Source organism: Colossoma macropomum, unplaced genomic scaffold (genome assembly GCF_904425465.1).
Source record: "Colossoma macropomum unplaced genomic scaffold, Colossoma_macropomum, whole genome shotgun sequence".
In the NCBI taxonomy this organism is placed as follows: domain Eukaryota; kingdom Metazoa; phylum Chordata; class Actinopteri; order Characiformes; family Serrasalmidae; genus Colossoma; species Colossoma macropomum.
Window position 1 is genome coordinate 16,006,948 of NW_023494806.1, and position 14,092 is coordinate 16,021,039.

The 14,092-nt window shown below is 40.8% G+C and overlaps 1 protein-coding gene across 6 annotated transcripts in view; it reads left to right on the forward strand.

Moving 5' to 3' along the window:
* mef2cb (myocyte enhancer factor 2cb) overlaps nucleotides 1-14,092 on the forward strand; it is an 89,510-nt gene that overhangs the window by 15,725 nt on the left and 59,693 nt on the right. The gene's annotated exons all lie outside the window — the stretch shown is intronic.

The window sequence follows — 14,092 nt, forward strand, 5'->3', positions numbered from 1 at the left end:
GGCTCAGAGGGACTTTTCGCTCTTTATTTTTAGCGTAGCTAGGCTAATTTTTTAAATGTCTGCTTCCACACAGTGCGACAAAAGTTGCTAGTCTCTCAGGACACGACAGACAACATGTTCACCTGCGTGGCTGTGGCTATTTTAGCGATTTACCCCCGCTAGCTAGCAACTTCGCTCACTTCACTCACACACAGCAGATTAGCCTCATGGTTTTGTTGACGTTTTTACCCAGAGCGCTGACCTTGTCTTTCCCGTTTAAACCCGCTGTTGAAAGCTGTATAAATGCTCTAGCAGGCTGTAGATGTCGAAGAAAAAAATAATGCTAGTCTCGGTAACTTCAGGGCTTTATTCACTAATCTCCTCAGCTCACACCTCAAAACTGGTAACTACTCATGATACGCTAGTTTTACAAGAGTCCCATCAGCCCCGTGTAAACTTCACTCAGCCTGTATTTTCACTTAAACACATTACACCTAGTTTTTCCTCCCATTACTCCCAAAACCTCTGTCCCACCCAGCTTAAAACTAAAAAAGCGTCTGCTTTTAACTGACTTATTTCTCCAGCAGCTGACTGACACTAAAAGGTGATGGTGGGAGATGCCTTTTTAAAAAAACTTTAACATGAGACAAATTTGCAACCCTTTATTTGGAAGAGTGAGGTCACACACACTACATCTTTCAGCGCAATCAACTAAACCTAATAAAGAGGGGCTACTGTAATTTTTTATTTATTTATTTTTAGAGGAACTGTGCTTATTTTTATCATGCACTTCAACATCGTTCAGCTGCCGCTGGCTCCCTGACCAAACAAAGCTTTTAACTTCGATGTGAGAATTTGTGATGTCCATCTTCGACTGAGGCAAAAAAGCAGACAGTAGTGCTGTAGAGAGCGATAAAAGCTGTTTTTTTTGTCTTAGCACCAGAAGGCAGGAATTATTACCACCATGCGAACTGATATTTACAGATAAAATGTTCCAAATGTAACTTTCTTACTTACAAGGCACTGATATAGTTTTTCCAGGGTGTAAAAGTGATCAAGAATTTTAGAATATAAGTTCATCTTTCACATACGTCAAAGATGTTTTATTGCATGGATTAACATCAGCAAACGCTAACAGACATTAAATGTTTTATTGCTCTAACGGATTAAGAGTTAATACAAATATTGCTTGTAACAATTTGGTGTGAGTTGTCATTTTCCTTTCTTAGTGTAAGTAAAGGGGAACAGCAAAACTTATTGCTTTTTGTGTGCTTCATTAAACAGGCAACTGGAGAATATAACAGCATTTTGTGTAATAAATAAAGTGGGTTTATGAATAGGATTGTTGTGATGTGAAGTGTGATATTTTGAGAATACTTTCAGGAGACGCTCTTTTGTTCTACAGTTTGAGTACGGTATGTGATACAGTGCATGATTGCAAAGAGATGCATTTGGTGATTATATTTACTTGAATGTTTTTTTTTTTTTAATGGGGGTGCATGGCTCTAATGATTTTAGAGCGTGAGGTCCGGCAGGTATTGTATTTCTGTCTGTCTACAAGAGAAAAGTGACCTCAGACACACGCTCTGTGTAACTGTTCTGTCACATGCTAAATGCAATCAATGAAGCTCTCCTCTGAGTGCGTGTCTCACCTGTTGCTCTCTTGGGATTTAGCGTTTGGCTAATCTGCCCAGGAGGAAGGTGAACACACTCACATGTGAACATGATAATACACAGAAGGAGGCTCAGTTACACACACACACACACACACACACACACGCATACGCTGGTCTTCCTCAGACCCTCAGACCTGTCGTCTCCGGGAAATCACTGGGGATTTGGCCTCTGCCGATTCACAAAACCAACAGTGACAACACGGCCTTATGTTTCCCCCAAAGAGCGGGATTAGCTCCACACGTGTCACTCTGATTGGCTAGAGGAGTTAAACCGATTGTCAGGGGCACACTTAGTGTGTGTTTCCCCTCTCTAAAGACAGGCGAATGCTCACAAGCACTGATAACATTAACGGCCAAACAAAATTCCCTCCCGTTAAGGACTTGTGCAATATCAATTTGGAAATAAAAGCCATTTAAATAAAAATTACAGTCAAATGAAACTGTTAGCAGAAAAAAAGGTGCAACACTAAACAAAACATTTCAGCCCACAAAAGACTTCCAAATCCCCAAAACAAACAAAGAAGCTTTTAAAGTGTTGCAGTTCTGCATGAATATCTAATGAATGACATGTAGTTTATCCCTCTATAGATCACGGCTCAACTGTTTAAATGCCCATATTACTCTGCTTTTGAAATGTAGCTTAGGACTAGTTCTAAATGTTTGTAAGGGTTTTTGCTGGGTTTACACAGTTAAACTTAATGAAAATGTTTTCATTTGCAAACTGCCGACTGGCAAGATCTGCTGCTAGATAGCGAAGCAAATTGCACTTTTCTTGCCCACAGGTAAGGAAAACAGTCTGTTTTGCAGTTTCATGACTGCTTATTTATCTTTCACACAAAGGCATGTCCCCCTCATATTGCATATTTCGTGGTGACGTGAGTGAATGAATGTATTTGTTAAATGCGAATGACTTTTGCCGCTGCTTGAGCATATGCGCCTCGCCTCTGCTGTATGATCTTTGCCTTTGAGGATAGCGAGTTTATTTTTAAATGTTCAAACTTGAAGGCCGACTCATAAGTCTAAGGAAGTTTCCAGCGCAAGGAGGTATTTAAAGGCACTTTGAGAAGAAATAAAAAAGAATTTCATTTCTCATTAAAGTTCTTTTAGTGTTACACATTATTTGGTATTATTTGTTTTAATACAGTACAATTCACTTCTTCACAGCTGATGAAGTCTTCAACATTTTATTCATTTTCTCCTGTTGTCTCATTGCTCTCTCCCCAGCTTCATTTATTAGGCCCCTAAAACTGTTTAATAAAGCAAAGAAACCAGCTTGAAATCAGTAAATTTTGCCCTTGAATATGGTGCGGTGGATCTGCGTTAGGGGAATGTGCCCGGTGTCCTGGTTTTGCATAACGACTTTCGCCTCTGCATCTGTCTCTATCTAGTAATTAGCAGTGATGCCTGGCAACTTTTCTTTCTGCGTTAAGTGGAAAAGAGTGTGGGTTTTTTTTTTTTTCGTTCACTGGAGTGTTCGCAAGATCACAGAGGAATAGATCTGCCTTTGATGTTTAATTGTATTGTAAAACACATTTTAGAATATTTCTGCATAACGTTGAGTCGAGTGGAGGCCTGCTGTGTGCTGTGGGCTTGTGTGGTACCCGCGCGTCTGCCGTGAGATCTGTGTATGCACTTGGGTGGGATACTGCGAGGTGTCTGAGTGTGTATGTGTGTGTGTTTTTGTGTGTGTATGTGTGTGAGTGTGTGTGTGGGTGGGTGGGTATGTGGGGGAGTTTGATATATTTTCGTGTGTGTTTGTCTATGCGCAAACGGCGAAGAGCCGTGAAAGGCAGCTAAGTCAACTTGAAAGAGGCTGTGTGATAGAGAAGGCGGTGTGATACAGACCAAAAGTATGGAAGCATGATTTTTAAAGTTTAAAAAATGATTTTACAATTAAGTCCATTTGTCAGCACATCTACAGAGATTTTTTTCCAAAATATTCTACTGGTTTACACTGATACACTCTTACTCTGATCTATTACATGAGAAAAGCCTTCATGCTTTTTGCTGACAACAGGTCCTTACAGTGAGCGATTTTTAATGTGCTCCACCTGGTTCATCAAGGGCCTCAGAATTAGAACTGTAATAAAGCAGCACAGATTAACAAACAATTAGTTGTACTCTGTTGCTGTAGACCAGGGTTACTCAAAGTGCACCAAAAATTGGCCCGTGAAGAAGTTTTATTTGGTCCGTCAGAAAAATTACCCTAAGCCCACGACTTCATCCAATGAGATAACATATTTTTGTACAATACATAATTCGGTTTTATTTTCCTTTTAAACTTGTATTTTAGTGATATAATATAGTGTAATGTTATAAAAGAAATTTTTAATAGCTGGATTTGAAACCTACGTACTGTCTTTATTTGTATACCACTTTGGCTTTTAGCCCACCACAAACATTGCATGTTGGCCCCCCAAAACAAAAGGTTTGTGCATTCCTAATGTAGACATTTATCTAAGCCATCGTGTTCTGTTGAGAAACATATTACTGTCAGTTATCTCTTAAAGAACAATTTTACAAAGCCTGTACATTCAAACATTTGGCCTGTAGTGTTTTTGCATGGATCAGTCATGCAGTCATGACCCATGCAGAACTTTAAATTGTGTTGCACTGAGAGATGCTTCAATCTAAACGCCGCTGTAGTGTTCTACACTGGGTGAAGGACCCTCCTGTTTCCCCTTTAGGCTCTCTCTTTCATGCATACTCACTACGTTAGGTGGTCTACCAGGGCCTTCTTCTCTTGAACCTCCTATCATCTAGAGCTCAAAACACCGTCCTGTTCAGATGGAAGCCGAGACTGCAGGCCTGTGGCAGGAGAGGCACATGAGCAGATAAGACAGAAAGAAACCTTCAGAGAAGAATGAGAAACATTCGTTTGTTTAAGCACAGGCTCATTCGTCCCTACATGGAAAAGCCCTCGAGAAAGTATGACTGCTTTTTCTTCAGAGGAAGAAGGCTTTGCTAAAGGCATACGCATAATCTCTTAAAAATAAAGCTTCTTTGGGGAGATGCTTTAGAAGAACCACTTTGATTCCCTTACCTTTCTGTGGATGATTCCTTAAAGAACCATTATAAGTGTGAAGAACTTTTTTGAAGTTTAAAGAACCTCCTCATACTATAAAGCAAAGGTCTTTTCTAGAATTGTAAATTTAAGCCAAGAACCATTTAGGAATCCTTATTTTTAAGAGTATATGTGTTTAGTGTCAGTGTCAGCGTTCTGTATTTAAGCATGCCAGGCTACCATTCGGGGCTTTGCGTGTTTGTTTGTTTTGTTTTCAGTAACCGCCCCTGTGAGAGGCCGCTACTGGAAAAAAAACAGCAGCTTAAAACTAGATAAAGTCCAGAGACTTTCAACTACTGTCCAGGCACCAAATATAGCCTTGTAAAAGCTGCCCGGTTTTTACGCATATTTCAACAGGGTTATTCCCAACACTTAGCAGAACCCACTCAGGACTGATTTCTCTCTTACAGGCTCCTGAGTGAGAGAGCCTGTGACCACGTCCCATGACGAAGCAGTGGCCTTCCTGGGCATGACAAGCACTGTGGCACAGTGCTGGCCCCTGCCCAAAAAAGCCCAAAAAAAAAGAAAAGAAAAAAAAATGAGAAAAAAATAAGGCGCGAAGGGAAAGCAGGGGGAGGGGGGTGGTAGCGGATGCTGAAATATTTTCCAGTGAATGTAATTTATCTTTGTCAGTGGGGGCAGCATAGCCCTGTCATTCTGTAACATCCTCTGATGGGAGTGAAAGGGGGGTGGGGGTTTGGTGGCTGGGTGGGACAGAAGGCCCTCTGTGTCCCGGCCTGGAGCAGCATCCTTCTGAAAAGCCGGAGCTGCTGTTAGACTAGTGCAGTGTTTTGCAGGGGATATATTTTTAGTAGATCCTGTCTCCACAATAGACTCGGAGGTGGAGGTCCTTGCTTGTTTTTTTTTTTTTTTCAAAAAAGCTGTGACGTAGTGTTTTTAACAGGTACCGTATACATGCTTGTTAGCCAGCACTGTAAACACTATAGCAGCTCTACTGGGACAATAAAAAAATGACAAGCGTGAATCTGAATCGTGCCCGTTTCTATGCAAAACAAAGGGGAAAGAGTTGCTGAAGTTTGTTCCATTTGCGCAGTAATTACTGGAGTACCCCTCTCCTGCACATTTTAATGTTTCCTCTGCTCTGACACACCCACTTCAACTCAAGAGGGACTTGTTAACCCCTTAAACTCCAGACTTAAATTATTCACTCTAGATAACTGATGCATCATTTTCACAGCAGTTACTGAAACACTTGTAGCACATAAAAAATTATCCATTGAAAAAAAGTAAGTAACCTTGCCTTCTACTAGTAAGTTAACATAACAATAATCTGTGATTTACATTCTCATATTTTATTATTTGAGGTTCAATGAGCTTAAAATTTTAAGGTAAGTTTTTGGTATTGTGCCTTTAGACTGAATGTCCTGTAATGTGCCACATTCAAAAAACAGTGAAACACTCTTTGTAACTTCAGGGTGAGTGGGAGGGGCTAACTGCTCTAGTCTGAATAGGCAGATACATGTAAATGTATTGGTTTGTGTGATATCACAAAAGCAACAAATCCCAAATAGGCTGGTTTTGCAGCTTAATTTCCATATATGAACTGGGGAATTGAAAGTTTGAATATTTACATATTACAAATTTTTATTAAAAAAAGCGTGTATAATTTGGATATGAGTCTTTTAGGGTTTATTTGGCTGACCAGGTGTGTTAGAAACACAAAAATGTGCAGGACAGTGGTACTCCAGGACCGCTGCATTATCTGGAGTTCAGGGGACTTTTACAGAGGATTTGGAGCCTTAACATATCTGTGCTGTCTTTTGGAGCACCTCGTATGGTGCTGCCAAAGCGCACACGTGTGTGTGTATGTCTTTCCACAGTCATCTGCGCCTTTCTCAGCGGCCCTTCCTGTCAGCGCAGAGGGGGGTCCGGAGTGGCGCAAACAAAAAAAAAAAGAAAGAAAAGAGACACGAGGCAGTGGACACAGTCGGTGAGAAAAGGGAGCGAGGCAATGAGGGAGAGAGAGAAAAGAAAGGTCTGAGGGGAAGAGGAGAGGAGAAGGTGTGTGAGGGGCTGGCGTTATGACACTTCGTGCCTTTATGTTTGCAGTGGCTGCTGTACAAGCCCCTTCAACAGGCTGTCACCTCCCAGCCCCATCAAAATGAAGCTGCTTCAGCGCTAGCTTCCAGCTTTCCCCTTCTGCCTGCTTTACTCTTAAATCTCCACAGAGTGAGAAAGCGACATTCACTCACACTGTCTGATTAACTGCTTTTTCCTTAGAAGTCAAAAGTTATTACTTTCAAATGTACTTTTACATGTTTGATTGCATAGAGGGTTACACAATGAATTACATTTACATTAAATTTTGACAGGTTTAAGTCTGTATTTCTGACTTTTTTCCTGTTTGTTTAGATCTCAAGGAATGACAAAAATGGAAAAAAATGTAGAAAAAGTTTTTTTTTCTTTGCACAAATTGGGGCACACAACAACAAAAATAATCATTATATTAAAATCATAATAAAATATCTTCTTTTCTAGGTTTAAACACAAACATATTGGTTGAAATTTTAGAATCTGTAGTTTCATCAGAATTTCTCAGCTTGTTTTGGTAAGAGATTAGTGAGTAATGATTACTATTAACCAGTGATAACTGAGACTTCTCAGAATTAAACTCCAGGTTTTATTTCATTATTGAACATAAGACATTTTGTGCTTTTTTCACACATTTGTGCTTATTTTAAAAGGGAATTCCAATGAGAAATACTCCCCTCTACGGAAACCAAAAGGATTTCCTTACAGGGGTGGTGATAAGAAAACTGAATTGTACTGCCATTTTATTTATGTAAAATGATCAGTGAGCCTCCACTTGTCTTCTGATAGTAAAATAGTGGTTAATCTGAAGTGCTAAGTTTCTTTTTAATTTAGGCCAAAACTCAGAACTGTCATAAAACAATGTATCAGGCATCAGGCAGCCTCACTGTAACCATTTTGTCTTAGAACTGTTTGCCAAGCAGCTTTTAGCGGCATTAAATGCTTTAGACTTCTGCTTCCTATTGCCACCACTGTAAACAATCAGACTTAGTACGCTTCTCTAGAACAGAGCATTTTACACCAAACCATCTTAAGGATTGAATTATGCAGAAACCTTAGTGAAAGCAGTGTTTTGTGTTTTTCAACACAAAAGTGTCGCATGTTTGCACAAAAACACGTTTGAATTATCATATCATTTTTAGAGCATATGTAAGGCATGTAGTAATAAGAGTGACAAATTGAAAGGTCTGGACCTGCTGAGTTCAAGGGGTTAATCTCAATTTGTGCTTGAAGCTGTTTCTTTTTTCCCTACTTGTTTTAAAAATCACATTCACATGGGTTCACATTGCCAGTCATTTTTCATGTCACCATTCTAAAATAACTGGGGGAAGACAGTGGAACTTCTGTAACAGAACAGACATCCAAAGCATGCTTTTATATTAAACGGGAATCATTTGGATGCAATCTTTTTTTTGCATTCAGAATACGCTGAAGAAGAGAGAGGGCCTTTCTCAGCATGGGTTTGACTCCATCAAGGATACCTCGCGCTCCATCCTTCAAAACCATTGCTTTAAACTCTTGGTGCCCACTTTCTTGTCTGTGTCATTTCTTCCCTTGCTTTGTCTCACACCAAGCAATGGAAAAAGAGTGGGCAAATGGCTTATTAAAGATGTCTCTTTCCCTCCATATTCCTTAAAGTTATTTTTTTTTCTTTCTCTCTTTCTTCTCCACAGTACCGTGTGTTTACTTTGATGTATGACTTTTCTTCCAGTAGTTCCTCCAAAGTGCAGCCAATGATGTCATTAATTTTATTACAGATGCACTGTCTGGAAAAGGAGAGGGGGGAGAGAGAGAGAGAGACAGAGAGAGTGAAAGAGAGAGAGAGAGAGAGGGAGGAAATGTGCAGCGCAGAGTTGTATGCATAATGAATGAGAGCAGCACTTCATTTGAAACTTCAAGGTTTGCTGAGAGACCAGAGAAGAGAAGAGAGGAGAAGGAAAGGGATGACAGAAAGAAAGAAAGAAAGAAGAGAGAGAAGAGAGAAAGAAAAAATGAAAGAGAGGAGAAATTGAAAGAGAAAGTATTAAAGAAAGAGAAGTAAAAGAAAGAAACAAAAAATGAGGTGAAAGAAAGTGAGAGAAGACAGAAAACAAGAAAAAGAAAGCAAACAGGGATAGAAAAGGAGAGAGAAAGAGGGAGTGAGAAAGAAAGACAGAAAGGGAAAGAGAGAGAATGAGATCGACCTTGCTTTCGCTTCGAATGAGTGGACTTGCGGAGGTGGCTGCATTCACCTGCAGCTGCTCCTCTCAGCCTCAGTGGAAAAACAAATAACCTTGTGTATGTATGTGTGTGTGTAGTGTCCGTTCAACCCTGTCGATGGGGGGGGTCCTGGTGGGGGGAGCTCCTGTGTCAGTAGTTTGGGCGACACAGGCGTGGTATTAAAGTTTTTTTGTTCTGGCTCGTGGCCCGTGCTTCCTAAACAGTGCCGTCCTGACAGAAATAGCTCAGCCATGAGATTGACTTTTCTCCTCATGTTTGCTCCCCTTGTCCCATGTGTGTGTGTGTGACGGTGACTATGTGTGTGAGCTCGCAGTATTGTTTGGGTTAAAAATGGCTGCTGTCTTATTTTTGGACCGGAGCGCCTCGCGGGTTTATAAATAGCAAAGGAAGTGAGGGAAGATACCTGCCGAGACTCTGGCTAGCTTAGCAGTCCCACTGACGCCCAGCATCCATGCTACTCTCTCTCTCTCTCTCGCTCTCTTCCTCGTCCTTCCTTTCATGTAGTTTGTTTTACCAGGCAGGTACATTACTGGTGCATACTCACACCCTTATTATATATTATATACAATTATATCCAGTGGGGTCCAAAATTCTGGGACCACATTGAAAATCTGGGAAATTATCTTTCATTTAGACCTTTTTGTTTACATTTTTGAAAAATCTAAAACAAAGAAAAGTTATGACAAGATCCTGCGGTGCAAATTTGTGATATTGACCATGTTAAGGTCTTTGTACAAAAAGGTCAGATTTTTTTAGTCTTATCTGTCTATCTCTTTCACTTAAGCTTGTGTTCAGGTGACTTTTAAGTGCATTTGATTTACTCATCAGAGGTTTTTCACAAAGTTGCTTGCTCAAGAGCACACTGTCATTAAAGCATATGGGAGAAATTTTTGTAAATGTTTCAAAGATTCTCCTGTTCTCTCCTTTTTATGCTAATAATTTATAATGAAGATTTTTTATTAAATTTAAAAAATAGGAAACAAGCATTTTTACTAGATATATCAGACTTTTGGATCCTTCTGTATGTATATATTAGTTAGTGCACGTGTCTCCATCAGGGTCGACTGTTTGGCCTGCAGACTGTAAGTCAGACAGACAGAAAACAGACAGACTGGACACACTTCTTGCTCCCACAACTTGTCAACTCAGGCCAGCTTTGAAATTCATCCTTCAGATAATGCTTTTGAGGGAAATGTTGGTCTGAAACAAGCTTAATAATTCAGGTTCTTCTGGAAGCTCCTTCTAACCTAGCAAAGTGGTGCTACGTCATTCCCCAATGGAAGAGATAACAAAATGGCTGCATATTTCTGAATCCATTTGTGCTCCACTTTTTTCTTTCCAGATACCAATATTGAATCTTTGAGTATTGCTAAGATATTTTTAGATATATTTTGTTAAATACTACTTTAAAATTATTTTTTTCATTGAAGCACTTCATGTAAGAGGACCATCTAAAAGTATGCTATCATACACTTGTTACATGATTGGCTGATCACAATTATTTAAGCTGACCACAATTATTTTCCATAAGTGTTAGCTTTCACAGTCATACGTTTGTCACAAACGGAATGTGAACTGGGCACATTTTCATCCGCTGGGTTGAGGCAAATACATGTAAATAACAGAACCAGACAAAGTATTTATTGAGACACATCATGGGTCTTAGGAAAACAGCAAAAGTTATAACTTCTGACCAGTGCAATTACACTTTTAGAGGGTAGCAGTGAGTAACGCTTGTTTGTTTGAGCGTCAGTTGGGAGGTACTAAGCATTGACAGCTACGAAGCAAGATAGATGATCAGCCAATTTGGCCACTCTAGGCTTGTGCTTTAAATTGTTAATCGTAATTATTTATCTCGCAGTTAATCATCAGCAAAAGTTTCATTATTGTGACAGTCCGACCGCCGCATTTCCTGCCGATATTGTCCCAAGACTGATAACCATCTATGCTGATATGCCATCTCTAGCGTCACCTTTTACCACCTTTAGCGAACATTGTCTGTGTTTTAACCATAGCTAGGCCACATCGGTCTGGCAGGATGTGGAGGTGGTGGAGGTGTCCAGGGGTAAAGGCCATAAACAAATGCACAGAAACTCCACAGAAAACAGCAGGCCTGGAGTAAGTGTCATACCTGTGGTTACTGTTGCCTTTTTTAAAAGAACGAGCATGCTCTGTGGTCCGCTTAATAGAGAAGGCCTGATCTTATTAACTAGAGTGTCTTTAGCCAGAAAAGGGAAGTGTCTGTGCCATGCCTCAGTGTGCAGGAGAAACCGTTGTCTTTTCATGCTAATTAAGCAGTATCCAACCAGATGAGTTTTACACACCTCTCTCGCTTTCACTCTGTTTCACTCTCCTTTCAACTATCTACAGTCATATGCAAAAGTTTGGCCACCCCTGGTGAAATTGTTGTTGTATTGATTTTCTAATTGAAAATAACTTAACATATTCTCTACTGAGAACACACTTCTGCATATTTAATGCACAGTTACTGTTAATTTAACATATTGGGAAAAAAAAAACAAACATAAATTGTGTCCTGTGCAGAAGTTATGGTGCAATTTGTATTTTCTGTTTTATTTTCTTCAATATATTAAACTCAGCAGATAAATAGAAATAATGCACTACAATGTGCAGAAAATGGCATATTTAATTGTGTTCCCTGTACAGGATGTATTAACTTGTTTTCACTCAGAAAAATCAACAAAATGTAATTGGACCAGGGGTGTTCAAATTTTGCATACATATCTAGCTATCTGTCCGTCTCTCTGTCTGTCTATCTACTTCTCTGTTTCTCTTTTTGTGTTATTAATGTGCTTATGACAGATTAATGCGATAAGAAGGCCACATGCAGAAAGACAGAGGATTGTTCTCACCAAGCAGAATCGTTTCTTTTATTTTAAACTTACTGTTCTTCAAAATGCTGCCATGCAGCCTGTCGATGACCCATTTCCGAGATGGTCGAGAAAACAAGGAAGAGCAGCAGAGAAATCCATGGGGAGTAGCCTATGCTCAGGCGCGCATGCACAAGAGAAAGTAAGCGCGAGAGAGATGGTGGGGAGGGGGGCTGTTAATTTTTAGTGGGAAATGGATGTGAAAACTGTTTTTTTTCTTAGATTTCTTCCAATTGCCCTCCCTCTTTCATGAGACCATAGAACATTCCCGCATCCACCACTCCAACATCTCTCTCCTCCTCCACCAGCGAACTCAGAAGAGAGGCGCTGGGAACGTGAGCATGGATTAAGCTTCCACAATAGCCCCCTCTCTTAATTACACGTGTAATGAGTTGTTTATTTGGGATAATGCACAGCAGGAGCAGCGGACCGAGCACCGGAGCCTGGAGCGGACCCGGTGGAGAGCGAGGGATGAGATGGAGGGGAGAATGAAGAGAGTGGGGGAGAGAAAGAGAGAGAGACGGGGGAAAGAGCTGTCAATGTGGGCTCAGAATGAGGGAAAAAAAGGATTGCTTTTGGGGAAGAGAAGTGGAGTAGGTACTTTTTTGACGGCCTAGGGTCAAACAGCCTTAGGATTTTTCTCAGGGTGGAGAAATAGAGAAAAAAAGGGCTTGATATCTTGGAAAACACACAAAAAAAGAAGGGAAAGCAAAGTTCGCAGAGTAGGGAAAGGAGGGGAAGGGAGGGATATGTGCCCGGCAGTGGAGTAAAAGGGAGTGGAAAAGACTGTGGGCGCAAGAGTGAGAGAGAGAGTGAGAGAGAGAGAGAGACAGAGAGAGACAGAGAGAGAGAGAGAGAGAGAGAGAGAGAGAGACAGAGAGAGAGAGAGAGAGAGAGAGACAGAGAGAGAGAGATAGAGAGAGAGAGAGAGGCTCTGCTATCATTAGCCAAAGGGGACAGGCGAGGTTATGTGAACGGTGCAGCTGGAGAAGGAGCTGAGGGAATTGGAAAGGGCGAACTGCTGGGCTGCTTGTGAACCAGCCCCCCTCCCTGCCCCCCCCAACCCAGAGCAGCCTGCATTTTCCCAAAGCACCCCCACACACACCCACCACCCCTACCAAAAAAAGTAGCAAAGATGGTGAGGATAAGCTTCTGGAGCAAGCCTCAAAAAACACACACACACATAAGCGCACTGTTGATTTATACACCGTTTTGGCCGTAGGCACTTGCCTCTCCTTGTTTTCTTTCCCATCCTTATCAGCCCCATCGAGAAACAGACTTTATTCAGCAAGAGCTGGTGATTAGCGTCAAAATAACAGTAATTAGAAGGGTGATTATTTTTGATAACCCTACCCCTGCCCCCACATAAAAAATGAAAATGTAGTAACCCCCTTTTCCTTTTTCAATTCCTCCTTCAAGCTGAATTTTATTGTTTGTTTATTTGTCTTGCTTGTCTTTTTTTTTCTCCTCGTTGAGCCATCGCAAAATGAACGAAGGAGAAGCATGAGCCGGTTTAATCCAGCGTGATGCATCAGACTGACTAAAAGACCCAAACTTTCCCTGTCACCCTTTTGTGATCACATGCGAGAAAAGAAAAAAAAAAGGAAAAGAAAAAAGAAGGCCCGCCACAGCTGCGAGACACGAGAAACACGCAGCAAAGGAAGCTATGCAAATGTGCACAGGCCTGCTACCGTATCCAACAACAAGGAAAAAAAAAAAAACACACGCACACACATATCACACTTCACAAGCTACTCCTACAAAAAAAAGGAGACAGAATGGATGATATGGAAGATTTGAAAGAAAAGGGGAGATAAAATACAAGTTGTAGAAGTTTCTTTTTTCTTCTTACAGGAGGAAAAAAGAAGAGGAGGTTGAGTTTAATTGCAATGATGCGTGGCACAGTGTCGTCAGTGTCAGAGTGGAGGGTGAAAGATGTTTCGGTACCCTGGAAAAACAGGGAAATACACCCTGACAGGTTTTCTTGTACCAGCCACATGTTGTTTGGTGCATCTTAAAAATAGCTGTGGCAGAGGTCATCTACTTGTAATCCTCAAGCTTGAGAAAGGAGTCATGTTGAGTGATTCTGTGGACATGGAGCTCCAGTCCAAGTCTTTCACCACACTCAGCCACCTCTCCTCCCCCTCTCTGTCTCAGTCTCAAGGGTTAAAAAGCAACACAAGTTTATCAGATTTGGCCGGCTACTCCTC